We start from the raw sequence: 15,516 nt of genomic DNA, 5'->3' as shown, positions 1-15,516 counted from the left end.
CTGGCTTATCTTGCTTAGCATAATACACACAACATCCACCCATGTCACATATGGAAATATTTCATTCTTCTTTATGGCTGAGTTGTATTCCATTGTGTGTGTGTGTGTGTGTGTGTGTGTGTGTGTGTGTGTGTTGTTTGTATAGTCTATTCAAATTACCTGCCCATATTTTAAATTGAATTGTTTTTTATTTGTTATTCAGTTGTACGAGTTATTTATCTATTTTGGATATTAACCCCTTGTTAGATATATGATTTGTAAATATCTTCTCCCTATATTTAGTAGGTTTCAATATCATTTTGTTAATGGTTTCCTTCGCTGTGCAGAAGCATTTTAGTTTGATGTAGTCCCATTTGTTTATTTTTGCTTTTGCTTCCCTTGCCTGGGGAGACATAGCCAAGAAATATTGCTATGATTTATGTCAAAATGTTCTGTCTATGTTTTCCCCTAGTAAGATTATGGTTTCTGATCTTACAATTCGGTATTTAAACTACTTTGAGTTTATTTTTGTATATGGTGTTAGAGAATGTTCTAATTTCATTCTTTTTATATGCAACTGTCCAACTTTCCCAGCACCAATTTCTGAAGATACTGTCTTTTCTCCATGTATATTCTTGCCTCCTTTGTCATAGATTAATTGACTATAAGTGTGTGGGTTTATTTCTGGGCTTTCTATCCTGTTCCATCAATCTATGTCTGCTTTTGTGCCAACACCATAATGTTTTGATTACTATAGCTTTGTAGTATAGTTTAGATTAGGGAGTGTGATGCCTTGCTATTAATTCTTAAGAGTAAAGTATTGAAATCTCCAGATATAATTGTGGATTTGTCTATCTCCTTTCAGTTCTGTCAGTTCTTGGTTCAGGTATTGTTATGTCTTCTTGGTATAGTGCAATCTTTATCATTGTGTAATGTCACTATTTATCCTAGGGATATTTCTTCTTCTGAAGTCTACTTTTTAATGTTAATATAGCCATTCCAACTTCCTTTTGATTTGTGTTTGCATAATATAATATTATCTATGTACTTTTATTTGAAATGTGTTTCTGGTAGAAAGCATATAGTTAGGTCTCATTTTAAAAGCTAAATATTTTATGGGACTATACAGCTTTCCTATTATTTCTTGAGTTGGTTTTGTTAAGCCACATTTTTCTAGGAATTCATCTATTTCCTCTAAATTTTCAATCCTATTGACATAAATTGTTAAAACTGTTCCTTGCTCTTCTTAATCTTTTTTCCTTTGTTATGATTTCCCTTTTATATTATTTCATTGTATATCATCTTGATGAATCTCCTAAATGTTTGTCTATTTTATTAGTTTTGTAAAACAAACAAATATGGGGTTTTATTGACCTTTATTTTGTCTTTGTTTTCTATTTTATGAATTTATGGTTTGCCTTTAATACCTTCTTCCTTCTACTCCCCCTTCCCATTTTTTCTTACTATACTCTTAGATTGGATACCTAGCTGTTTAATTTTCACCCCCTCATCTAATATAAATATTTAAGGCTATAAACTTCCCTTAAAACATGCTTTCATCATATCTCATAGGTTTTTATATGTATTATTTTTAAACATTAAGTATTTTAAGATGTCCCTCATGAGATCTTCTTTGATTCATATATTTAGAAGTGTGTTTTAAATTGTACAATATATGTAGATGTTTTATTTACCTTCTTTATTCATATATAACTTAATTGCAGTGTGGTAAGATAACATGGTTGCTATGATACCAGTTCTTTAAAATTAGTAAATAATTTATGGAGAATCAATTCTTTTTTTGAATTTTATTTTTTAATAAACTATTTTTTAGAACAATTCTTGATTTACAGAAAATTGCAAAGATGGTACAGAAATTTTCCATATACTCACACCTAGTTCTCCCTGCGTTTAACATCTTTCATTGTTATAGTACATAGTTTAGAATTAGTAAACTAAAGCTGATACTTTATTATTAACTAAAGCCCATACTTCATGCAGATTTGCTCAGTTTTTACCTAATACCCTTTTTTTTTTCTGTTCTACGATCCCATCTAGAATACTACATTACATTTAGTGATCATGTCTTCTTAGTCTCTTCTTGGTTGTGACACTTTTGTACCTTATTTTTGATGGCCTTGATATTTGGGGAAAGTATTATTCGGGTATTTTGTAAAATGCCCCTCAATTGGTATTTCTCTAGTAACTGGTATTTTCTCTAGTAGTTTTTTTTTTCATGATAAGACAATAGGCTATATAATTGTTTTTTGGCTTCCAGTTGGATTAGTCAGTGGAGAACAAGAGTAAGAAATCAGAAAGGGATGAGGTTTTGTTTTATATTTCCATGGTTCTCTCCATGTGAGGAACTTGGGCTGACTGTATTCGTCAAATACAGTGCACAACTCCACTAAGAGTGTCTCTGCCCACAGTTCTCAAGTTCTTGTAGCCACTCCCTCTCCTTGTCATTTCTGGAATTAAAAATAATTTCATCTTCACTCTTAGTGTTCCTAAACTCTTTTTTAACCCCTAATGGTTTTCTAATTCCTCACACATATCTTTGAAAAGAGTCCCTTTATTAAAACTTTCTTGAATCATTCTAATGAATCTGTGCCATTTATCCCACTGGAACACTGTCTAGTATATTATGAATCTAAATAAGCTTCTCCAGACATTGAGGCAGAACTGACATTTTTTTAATTTATTTTTTATTGAATTATAGTTGAATTACAGTGTTCTCTTAATTACTGCTGTACAGCAAAGTGACTCAGTTATACATATATACACATTCTTTTTCATATTCTTTTCCATTATGGTTTATCACAGGATATTGAATATAGTTCCTTGTGCTATGTAGTAGGACCTTGTTATTTATCCATTCTTTGTTTTTTAAGTAACTTTTCTCTTTTTTAAAAAATATTTTATTTTTGGCTGCATTGGGTCTTAGCTGCAGTACCTGAGATATTCATTGTGGCATGTGGGATATTTTGTTGCAGCATGTGGGCTCTTCATTGTGGCACACGTGCTCTTCATTGTGGTATGTGAGCTTCTCTCTAGTTGTGGCACAGGGCTCTAGAGCGCATGGGCCCTGTAATTGTGGTGCACGGGGTTAGTTGCCCTGTGGCATGTAGAATCTTAATTCCCTGACCAGGGATCAAACCCATGTCCCCTGCATTAGAAGGTGGATTCTTAACCACTGGAGCACCAGGGAAGTCCCCTATTTATCCATTCTATATATATCAGTTTTCATCTGCTAATCCCAAACTCCCAATCCAACCCTCTCCCACCCGTCTCCCCCTTGGCAACCACCAGTCTATTCTTTATGTCCCTGATTCAGTTTTTGTTTCATAGATAGGTTCATTTGTGTCATATTTTAGATTCCACATATAAGTAATATCATATGGTATTTGTCTTTCTCTTTCTTACTTCACTTAGTATGATAATCTCTAGTTGCATGCATGTTGCTGCAAATGGCATTATATCGTTCTTTTTTATGGCCGAGTAATATTCCATTGTATATATGCACATCTTCTTTATCCACTCACCTGTCAATGGGCATTTTTGTTGTTTCCATGTCTTCGCTATTGTGAATAGTGCTGCTATGAACACAGCAGTGCATGTATCTTTTTTATATATAAATTTATATTTATTTTTGGCTGTGTTGGGTCTTCATTGCTGTGTGCGGGCTTTCTCTAGTTGTGGAAAGTGGGGGCTACTCTTCGTTGTGGTATGCGGGCTTCTCATTGCCGTGGCTTCTCTTGTTGCAGAGCATAGGCTCTAAGCGCATGGGCTTCAGTAGTTGTGGCGTGAGGGTTCAGTAGTTGTGGCTTATGGGCTCTAGAGCACAGACTCAGTAATTGTGGCACACAGGCTTAGTTGCTCCACACCATGTGGGATCTTCCTGGACCAGGGCTCGAACCTGTGTCCTCTGCATTGGCAGGTGAATTCATAACCACTGTGCTACCAGGGAAGTCCCTCATGTATCTTTTTGATTTATAGTTTTGTCTGGATATATGCCCAGGAGTGGGATTGCTGGATCATATGGTAATTCTACTTTTAGTTTTCTGAGGAACCTCCATACTGTTTTCCATAGTGGCTGCCCCAACTTACAGTCCCATCAACACTGTAGGGGGGTTCCCTTTTCTCTACACCTTCTCCAGCATTTATTATTTGTCAACATTTTAATGATGGCCATTCTGACTGGCGTGAGGTGGTAGCTCATTGTAGTTTTGATTTGCAATTCTCTAATAATTAACGATGTTGAGCATCTTTTCATGTACTTATTGGCCATCTGTATTTCTTCTTTGAAGAAATGTCTCTTTAGGTCTTTTGCCCTCTTTCCGATTGGGTTGTTTGTATTTTTGTGGTTGAGTTGTATGAGCTGTTTGTATGTTTTGGAAATTAAGCCCTTGTCAGTTTCATTATTTGCAAATATTTTCTCCAATTCTCTAGGTTGTCTTTTTGTTTTGTTTATGGCTTCCTTTGCTGTGCAAAAGCTTGTAAGTTTGATTAGGTCCCATATGCTTATTTTTATTTTTATTTCTATTGCCTTGGAGACTGACCTAAGAAAACATTTGTACGATATATGTCAGAGAATGTTTTGCCTATGTTCCCTTCTAGGCGTTTTATGGTGTCATGTCATGTTTAAGTCTATAAGCCCTCTGAGTTTATTTTTGTGTATGGCGAGAGGGTAGGTTCTAATTTCATCGACTTACATGTGGCTATCCAACTTTCCCACTGACACTTGTAGAGACTGTCTTCTCCCACTGTATATTCTTGCCTCCTTTGTTGAAGGTTAATTGACCATAGGTGTGTAGGTTTATTTCTGAGCTCTCTATTCTCTTCCATTGATCCATAAGTTTGTTTTTGTGCCATTACCATGCTGTTTGATTTCTGTAGCTTTGTAGTATTGTTTGAAGTCTTGGATGGTTATGCCTCCTGCTTTGTTCCCTTTCTTCAGGATTGCTTTAGCAATTCTGTGTCTTTTATGGTTCCATATGAGTTTTAGGATTATTTGTTCTATTTCTGTGAAAAACGTCATGGGTAATTTAATAGGGATCACATTAAATCTGTAGATTGATTTGGGTAGTATGGTCATTTTAACAATATTAATTTTTCCAGTTGAAGAGCATGGGATATCTTCCTACTTCATTGAATCATCTTCAGTTTCCTTTATTAATGTTTTATAGTTCTCAGTGTATAAGTCTTTCACCTCCTTGGTCAAATTTATTCCTCAGTATTTTATTTTTGGAGCTGCAATTTAAAAAGGTATTTGTTTTTACCTTCCCTTTCTGATATTTCATTTTTGGTGTAAAGAAATGCAATCTTTTTTCTGTATGTTAATCTTGTATTCTGCTACCTTGCTAAATTCACTGATCAATTCTAGTAGCTTTTGTTTGGAATCTTTAAGGTTTTCTATATATAGTATCATATCATCTGCATATAATGAAAATTTCACCTGTTCCCTTCCAACTTCGATACTTTTTATTTCTTTTCCTTGTCTGATTTCTGTGGCTAGGATTTCCAACACTATGTTGAAGAGAAGTGGTGAGAATGGGCATCCTTGTCTTGTTCCAGATTTTAGTGGGAAGGCTTTCAACTTTTCAACATTGAGTATTATATTGGCTGTGGGTTTGTCATAAATAGCTTTTATTATTTTGAGATATGTTCCCTCTATACCCACTTTGGTAAGAGTTTTTTATCATGAATGGATGTTGAATTTTGTCAAATGCTTTTTCTGCATCTATTAAGATGATCATGTATTTTTTTGTCTTTTCTTTCGTTGATGTGATGTATCACGTTGATTAATTTGCATATGTTGAACCATCCTTGTAAACTTGGGATGAATCCCACTTGGTTGTGGTGTATGATCTTTTTTATGTGCTGTTGGATTCAGTTTACTAATATATTGTTGAGAATTTTTGCATCTACATTCATCAAAGATATTGGCCCGTAATTTTCTTTTTTGGTAGTGTCTTTCTCTGGTTTTTGTATCAGGGTGATGGTGGCTTCATAGAATGTCCTTGCAAGTGTTCCCTCTTGTTCAGTTTTCTGGAAGCGTTTGAGAAGGATTGGTATAAATTCTCTGTATGTTTGGTAGAATTTGCCTCTGGAACCATCTGGTCCTGCACTTCTCTTTGTAGGGAGTTTTTAAATTACAGATTCTATTTCAGTTCTAGTGATCAGTCTATTCAAATTATCTATTTCTTCTTGATTCAATTTTGGTGGGCTGTATGTTTCTAGAAACTTGTCCACTTCTTCTAGGTTGTTGAATTTGTTGGCTAATAATTATTCATAGTATTCCCTTATTTTTTTTGTATTTCTGCAGTATCAGTTGTTATGCCTCCTTTTTCATTTCTTATTTTGTTTATTTACGTTCTCTCTTTGGTTCTTGGTGAGCCTGGGCAGAGGTTTGTCAATTTTGTTTATCTTTTGAAAGAACGAGCTCTTGGTTTTATTGACTTTTTTTTAATTGTTTTTTAGTTCTCTATTTTGTTCATTTCCTCTCTGATCTTTATTATCTCCTTCCTTCTGCTGTCTTTAGGTTTTGTTTGTTCTTCTTTTTCTAATTCTTTTAAGTGATAAGTTAGGTTGTTTGAGATTTTTCTTATTTTTTGAGGAAGGCCTGTATCACTGTGAACTTCCCTCTAATAACTGCTTTTGCTGCATCCCATAGATTCTGTATGGTTATATTTTCATTGTCATTTGTATCAAGGTATTTTTTAATTTCCTCTTTGATTACATCATTCACCCATTGGTTTTGTAGTAGCATGTTGTTTAGTCTCCATGTAATCTTTTTATTCTCATTTCTTTTTCTGTGGTTAATTTCTAGTTTCATGCCATTGTGGTCAGAAAAGATGCTTGAGATAACTTCTATACTCTTACACTTGTGGAGGCTTGTTTTGTGCCCTAGTATGTTCTCAGTCCTAGAGAATGTTGCATGTGCACTTGAAAATAATATGTATTCTAGGTTTTTTTTAGTGTAATGTCCTGAAAATATCAATTAAGTCTAACTGCTCTATTGTATCACTTTGCATCTCTGTTGCCTTATTGATTCTCTATCTGGAAGATCTGTCCATTGATGTGAGTGGGGTGTTAAAGTCTCCTACTATTATTGTATTCCTGTCAGTTTCTCCCTTTATGTCTGTTAGTATTTGTTTTATCTATGTGAGTGCTCCTATATTAGGTGTATATATGTTGACGAGTGTAAAATCCTCTTATGTTGATCTTTTTTGTCATTATATAGTGTCCTTCTTTATCTTTCTTTATGGCCTTTGTTTTAAAGTCTATTTTTTCTGATATGAGTACTGAGGCCTCTGCTTTCTTGTCATTTCCGTTTGCATGAAATATCTTTTTCCATCCCCTCACTTTCAATCTATGCGTGTCCTTTGCCCCAGAGTGGGTCTCCTGTAGGCAGCATATCATAGGCTCCTGTTTTTTTTTTTTTAAATCCAATCTGTCACTCTCTCTTTTGATTGGAGCATTTAGTCCACTGACATTTAAGGTAATCATTGATAGATATGTATTTATTGCCATTTTGAACCTTGTTTTTCCATTGATTCTGTATTTCTTCTTCCTTTCTTTTTCCTTTTGTGACTTGATGATTTTCTTTTGTATTGTACTTGTGTTCTCTTCTTTTTGGTTTTTGTGAATCTACTGTATGTTTTTGATTTGTGGTTACCCTGTTTTTCAAGTATGTTAACCCCTTCCTATATCTACTTGCCTTAAACTAGTAGTCATATAGGCTCAAACACTTTCTAGGGGGAAAAAATCTACATTTTCTTACTCTCCTCCCCCATGTCTTATGATTTCAATGTCCTCTTTTACATCTTCATGTTCATTCTTGTGCTGTTCATTGTGGTTATCATCACTTTCACAGAAATTTTTTTGTTTTTAATCTGTGTGCTGGCTTATTTAAGTGATTTATTTTCCAATTGTGATTTTGTCTTCCCTATGGATTCTTACTTCTTTTCTATTTAGAGAAGACCTTTCAATATTTCCTTTAGGATAGGTTTAGTATTGCTATGAGAGATTCTTTATCTCTCCTTCTATTCTAAATGATAATCTTCCTGGGTAGAGTATCCTAGTTTGCAGATTTTTCCCTTTCAGGACTTCGAATATATCTTGCCACTCCCTTCTGGCCTGCAACGTTTCTGTAGAAATCAGTTGATAGCCTAATGGGGGTTCCCTTGTAATTCACTCTTTGTTTTTCTCTTGCTGCCTTTAGAATTCCCTCTTTATCTTTAACTTTTGCCATTTTTATTATAATATGTCTTGGTGTAGGTCTGTTTGTGTTTATCCTGCTTGGGACCCTCTGTGCTTCCTGTACCTGGATATCTGTTTCCTTCTTTAGGTTTGGGAAGTTTTCAGACATAATTTCTTCAAGTATATTTTTGGTCTCCTTTTCTGTTTCTTTTCCTGGAATCCCTATTATGTGTGGGTTGGCACACTTTATATTATCCCATCTGTCTCATACTATTTTTTTTCTTTTTTTTTTTATTTGGCTTTCTGTCTGCTGTCCTGATTGGGTGATTTCCATTATTCTGTCTTCCAGGTCACTTATTCATTCTTCTGCATTATTCATTCTGCTATTCATTGCCTTTAGCTCAGCTTTCATCTCTGTAAATGAGTTTTCTAATTTTTCTTGGTTCCTCTTTATAGTTTCTAGTTCCTTTTTACAGTGCTCTGCATTTCTTCTGATAGCCTTTCTTAATTCTTTCATTATCATTATCTCCTTTTTGAACTCAGTGTCAGAGACCTGTTTCATTGTTAATTCTTCCAGGGGAATGTTCTTGATATTTTAACTGGGAGTTGTTCCTCTGTTCCTTAATTTTACTTATATTTCTCTTATTCTGTGAGTTTAGGAGAAAGTTACCTACGAACTCAGTGTCAGAGACCTGTTTCATTGTTAATTCTTCCAGGGGAATGCTCTTGATATTTTAACTGGGAGTTGTTCCTCTGTTCCTTAATTTTACTTATATTTCTCTTACTCTGTGAGTTTAGGAGAAAGTTACCTACTGTGGTCTTGGACGGCTATTTATGTGTGAGGTTGTCCCTGTGTAGCTTGTGTGGGTTTAATATTTTTGGTGTGAGGGCTGTTTTTACTATGGATGCCTGTCACCTCTTTCCCCAGAGTGTGCTGGTTGTTTCCCCCTTGATAGGGGGTGTGCAGATGCAGTGGCTCATGCCCAGTCTTGGGGTTCTCAGTTCAGGCAGGCAGCTCAGGCGTGCACTTGGGACATGTGATGGGAGTGGAGGCAGCTTGTAATAACGACTGGAATTTGGGTGGGTTCATGACCACTCCCAGGGTCTGGGAGGGAGTCAGCAGGGGCCCACAACCACTCCTGGTGTCTGAGTGGGAGGTGGTGGGGTCCCACAACTGCTCCTAGCGTCTGGGGAGGCAGCAGTGGAGGCTTGCCACTGCCTCTGGAGCCCATTCAGGCAGTGTCCTGCCCTCTGAGAGTGTACACAGAGGAAGAAGTCTACAATCTGGTCCCACCCCTCCCCACATGCACCCCGCAAACAATGGCGACTGGCCTCTAAAGTGGCCCAGGCTTCCTCTGCTTACACACCCAGCCACAGTCACACTGGATTCCAGCGCCCCGACCCCACCCCAGTCTGTCTACACACAGCCAACCCCAGTCCTCTCCTGGTTCTGATCTCTGAAGCCTGAGTTCCAGCAACCAGCCCCCACCAGCACTGGCAGACGTGCATGTCAGGCTGTGGAGTGCTGGGCAGCAGCACTGACCACCTGTGCAGTTCTCCCTCTGCTCTGGCTGCAGCAAACTGGTTGCTGCATTCTCCTCTGAGGCTCTGAAGCTCCCCTTCTGTCTTGGCCAATCTCCCTGCCGGTAAGGGGGCTTCCCAGGGTGCAGGAACCTTTCCCATTTTACAGCTCCCTCCCAGGGGCACAGGTCTCATCCTGATTCCTTGCTCGCTTTTTTTTTCTTTTTTCCTACCCAGTTACGTTGAGATTTACTTGCCTTTTCAGAAGTCTGAGGTCTTCTGCCAGCGTTTAGTAGATATTCTGTGAGAATCACTCCACATGTAGATGTATTTTTGCTGTATTTGTGGGAGAGGGTGAGCTTCACGTCATGCTACTCTGCCATCTTGCTCTCTCTCCCAGAATCAATTCTTGTAACTGTTCCAAGTGTGCTTCAAATGAATTATGTTTTCTGTAACCCTTCAAGGCAGAAGTGTTTGTATTTCCACTCCCATTTGGTAAGGCTTGTGATTTTGTGTTGTTTAAATTTTCTGTATGCTGTTGATTTGTATATGGGATTTCTCAACAATTGAAAAAGAGCTGTTTAATTCTCTCAGTTGCTTGGTGGATTTTTCAGTTTCTCTGTGGACTTCTATTAATTAATGCTCTGTATATTTTGAGGCTATTTTCACGTGGAAATGTAATATTATGTAACATTTTTATGAAAATGATGATCACCATATCCTGTTGGTTAGAAGCAAGAAACAGATCCTGCCCACATTGAAGGCGAGGAGATTACACAGTGTTAAGGACTAGGACAGATCTTTTAGATTTATCCTTAGAGTCTCACTTCAACAATAAATATTTGTAGTATTAAACACTACCTGGATAATTTAAGTGGCTTTGAACATTTTAATTTCATTTATACCCACCCCAAATTACATTGTCATGTATTTGACAAAGTGGACTTTGTCAAATTAAACACTTACTCTGAAGAAGGCACTGCTAATAGAAAGACAAGCCACAGACTTGGAGAATCCAATTCCAAATAATCTATCTGACAAAGGACTTGTATCAAGAATATATAAGGAAGTCTAAACACTCAACAGTAAGAAAAAGAACAACCTAATAAGAAGGGGGGGGGGCAAAAGATTTGAACAGAGACTGCACCAAAGAAGATATTCAAATGGCAAATAAGCATATGAAAAGATGTTCAAACTCATATGCCATTAGGGCACTGCAAATTAAAACCACAATTAGAGATCACCACACACACAATGGGTAAAAGTTTTTAAAACATGATAATGCCAAGTGCTGGTTAAGATGTGGAAGAAGTGGAGCAATTGGAACTCATATTTGTGGTAGGAATGTAAAGTGATACAGAAACTTTGGAAAAGTTTAACTCACTCTCACTCCTAGGCATTTACCCTATAGAAGTGAACATTTATATTTACACAAAACTGGTACCTGAGAATTTATAGCAACTTTATTCATAATGGCCTAAACTGGAAATATCTCTCATGTCCATCAATTAGTGAATGGATTAAAAGCTGGTACATCCATATAGTGAAGTACAACAATAAAAATAATGAATATTGATTTACATAACAATATAGATGACACTTAAATGCATTTTACTAAGTGAAAGAAGCCAGATCAAAAGGTCTACATATTGCACGACTCCATTCATATAACCTTCTGGAAAGGGCAAAACCATAGGGATGGAGAACAAATAGGTGGTTTCCATGGATTGAGGGAAAGGGTTTACAACAAAAAGAGCAATCAAGAGAAATTATTAATGCTAAAACAATTGTGTATGGTACTGGAGTGGAAGGATACATGACTCTATACTTGTCAAAACTATAGAACTATACATGATAGGAATGAATTTTAGTGTATGCAAATTAGAAATAAAAATCTCAAACAAATGGATATTTTTGCCTGTCAAATGATGAGAGATTTATAAAAGGAAAGGGCATATTTTGAGGCACATTTATGCACCACTGATGGGAATGTTATTTGTACAATATTGAGGACAATTCAACAACACCTTTCAGGTGCCCTAATAATGCTCTCATCAAACTCAGTAATTCCAATTCTAGAAATTTATTCTAAAGAAATAGAGATGCACATAAAGGTTAATGTGCAATTATGTTCATTACATTTTAATTTTATAGGCAAAATTGATAATATCCAAAATGTCTGCATCATGGGATCATCCACAGTAAGTCCCCTATATACAAACAAGTTCCATTCCAAGAGCGTGTTCATAAGTCCAATTTGTTCGTAAGTCCAACAAAGTTAGCCTAGGTACCCAACTAACACAATAGGCTATATAGTACTGTACTATAATAGGTTTATAATACTTTTTACACAAATAATACATAAAAAACAAACACGAAAAATAAAGAAAACATTTTTAATCTTAAAGTACAGTACCTTGAAAAGTACACTAGTACAGTATAACAGCTGGCATACAGGGGCTGGCATCAAGTGAACAGGCAAGAAGAGTTACTGACTGGAGGGAGAAGAGGTGGGAGATGGTAGAGCTGAAGGATCATCAGCAATAGGTAAGCTTCAATTTTTTTTTTAACCTTAAGTTAAAAATACTTTTTTTATTTAACATCTTTATTGGAGTATAATTGCTTTACAATGGTTTGTTAGTTTCTGCTTTATAACAAAGTGAATCAGCTATACATAAACATATATCCCCATATCTCTTCCCTCTTGCGTCTCCCTCCCATCCTCCCTATCCCACCCCTCTAGGTGGTCACAAAGCACCGAGCTGATCTCCCTGTGCTAGGCGGCTGGGTAAGCTTCAGTTTCACTCACATTCTGGGCCTGAAATAAAGATACTGTACTACTATGCTCTATACAGTACGGTACAGTGAAGTACACAAAAGCACAACCACTTGTAGAAGATGCATGCACGTGACAATGTACACCAGACACGTGAACTAACTTACATGACTGGACATGTGAACACACGTTCGCATCTTTGAAAGTTTGCAACTTGAAGGTTCATATGTAGGGGGACTTACTGTAAATGAATTTTGTTAGAACCATATGAAATATTATGTGACACTTAATACTGTATTTTTAAATAATGCTAATGATATAGGAGAATGCTTGTTTATTCTCAAATGAGAAAAGTTAGAGAATAACATATACAATGTCAATTTTATTTTTAAACTGTGTTATATACACTTATTTTAAAGAGTAAAAGGAAATACATGCAAATGTTATGAATTATTTTCTGGGTTATAAGATTATAGGTATTATTTACTTTTTAATTTATACCTTTCACTTTATTTTTTAACAATGACCACTTGTTACTTTTGTCATCAAAAAGAGAACATTTTTTATTTTCAAAAAAGAAACAAACCCAGCCTAATGCAGCCAATCCCATGATCTTTTCAGTTGCTATCTTCACTCAGAAGGCCACACTGTTGTCCCCCTGGATGCTTGTTGTTGTCTTGCTCCTTCAGGTACTGGACTCATTGCAGATGAATGAATACCTGCCAAAGTGAGAGACAGAGAGTGGCAGCATCTCTCCAGCAACATGAAACTGCTTAGTTAAACTGGCCTGATCAGCCACAGGCTGATACTGGTATCAATCTCTATGACCTATACAGGGAACAGATGTCTTTAAAAGCTATAATGCCCATCTTATATAACTGGAAGTTTCCCCTCTTCTAAATCTTTCTTCTATGAAATAATCTTTTAAAACCCTTCTCCAAAGCAGCTCCTAATTTTATTTTAGATATTCCATCATTCTCTGGGGAATGACAAACGTCCAAGTATTGACCTTTCATTGTACTGTTTCCTTATGTCCTATCTGCTGTTTGGGGTTGCATGAAGCCATTCTGCCCACTATCTCTGGCCCATTCATCCTATTAAAAAGAAAAACAAAAAAACTGAGCTATTTGGTACTACTTGTGCTATTTCCTCTGTCCTCAACCCCTTTAACACCCTGTTATTGAACTGGAGAGTTCTTCTAAGTTGCAAACTTTTTTCTGGGTTGTTTTTTTTATACAGGTCAACAGAAACCTCCACAAGGGCAGACCTACCTAAGAAAAGTGGCTGACAGTGACTCTCACGAGTAACGAAAGTGCAGCACAACAACTTACCTTCACCCTACCTCTAAAAATAACAGGTTCATAAAGTGAGTCTCAGTGCCTTCTCCACTGAGGTAAAGGATTTTATGACCTTTACTTTTCTCTCCTCCCTTCATTCTTAATGGCAATAAGGAGTTAACACCTATCTTCACTCACAAATATCAGAAATCTCAGGTTTGCTTCCTTCAATCATGTAGGCTTCTAGGTCTAATACCCACTAAAATGTCAAGCATTTGTTACTCCATAATGGGATTTCATAGCTTCCCTCTCCTTCCCCTCTGCACCGCACTCCTTCTCTCCTTAAATCCAGAGAGAAACATGGTGTCACTACCAACACTCACTGAATCTTCATTCACTCATTCACAGTAAGGCTCTTCCTATCTGGGGCCTGTTACAGATGGCCTGGGGGAAGGAAAAGAAAATAAACACCTGCTGAAACCCATCAGGGTGGGGCAGGAGATGAAAGGTGGCTAGAGAGAGCAAGGAGTGCACTAGAAGGATTACGAAGAAAGGAGAGGCAAGGCACAGGATAAGGCACCAGAAGATGTGACTAGGGGTGTCCTGAACAATCACTGGGAATATTTGAAAGGTTCAAGACTTTCCACTTCCCCCATACCCTATCTTGCCCATCCCCAAGAGACAAAAAGTAACCTGACACTGTTTACTATTGACCCATAAGATGTGTGTCCTTATATACCATATGTATGCAAATCCTAATCTCTGATGACCAAGTTAGAAAGGGAAACAAGCCCTCCTACTGGTATTTCATAATCAGTTGAGACATCAGGAGTAATCCCTGGGGCTGGGGTCCAGTTGCTAGCCATGGCTACAGTGTCTCCTGTGGCTGCCCCAGGAGATAAGGTGGGAGTTGGTTTCAGGGTGATTAACATTGAGTATTCTCCAACTGCAGAGTAATTATGACAAATTCAACCCCAACCTTAGTATTCATACCTCCTTGGGTTTTAAGAGATGGAAAGAAGTGCTAATGAAAGACAGTGACTCACAGTGGCATATACGTGGGATAGAGAAGTGCCAGTGGAAGGAGAAAGTCATGGCTTTTGTTTGCTTTAATCAGTGATATCTTAGCCATAGGACTGAAGGAAAAAGAATATGAATACAGGGATTGGGGTTATTTTCAAGTCAATTGACTACCTTCCTTCCATGAAGTTGGGGTCTTACGTTGCTGAAATTCAAACTCATCTCTGGTGGCCTATATTCCAGCATTGGGGATCTGGCAATTTTTGACTACATGGTGTCCTCTTTATGCGAAGTGATAGTTCATATATACATACATAGAGTACAACTTCTGAAAGGAGCCAAGAGGGCTAAGCATGCAATTGAAAAGAGCAACCTGTGGTCTGGAGAGTCTTCAAAAGAGTGATCTATCTATTGAGTCATGCTTTGCAAAGCTGGGATGAAGAGAGGCTGTAGTCATCCTCTGATCTTTTCCTTTTCTTCTCCTTCATGAAGTCTTCTACCAGCTCCTCCTGAGGAATAAATATAGAGCAGCCCCCATGGGAGGGGATGGGCTATCTGAGGATCTGGTCACTCTAACACAGTGGCTCTAAACCTTTATTGGAATATTGGCTCATTTGAAGACTATAACAACAAAAGAAAAATGACTGCATGCAATTTCAGAGGGTTCAGAGAGACTCTCTTCCTAAACTTTACCTTCCAAGTCCTAAGGGCCATCTCTTTGCATCAATTTCCAGCCATCCT

Source organism: Tursiops truncatus, chromosome X, assembly GCF_011762595.2.
Source record: "Tursiops truncatus isolate mTurTru1 chromosome X, mTurTru1.mat.Y, whole genome shotgun sequence".
Lineage (NCBI taxonomy): Eukaryota > Metazoa > Chordata > Mammalia > Artiodactyla > Delphinidae > Tursiops > Tursiops truncatus.
Note: the sequence above shows the minus strand (reverse complement) of the source record.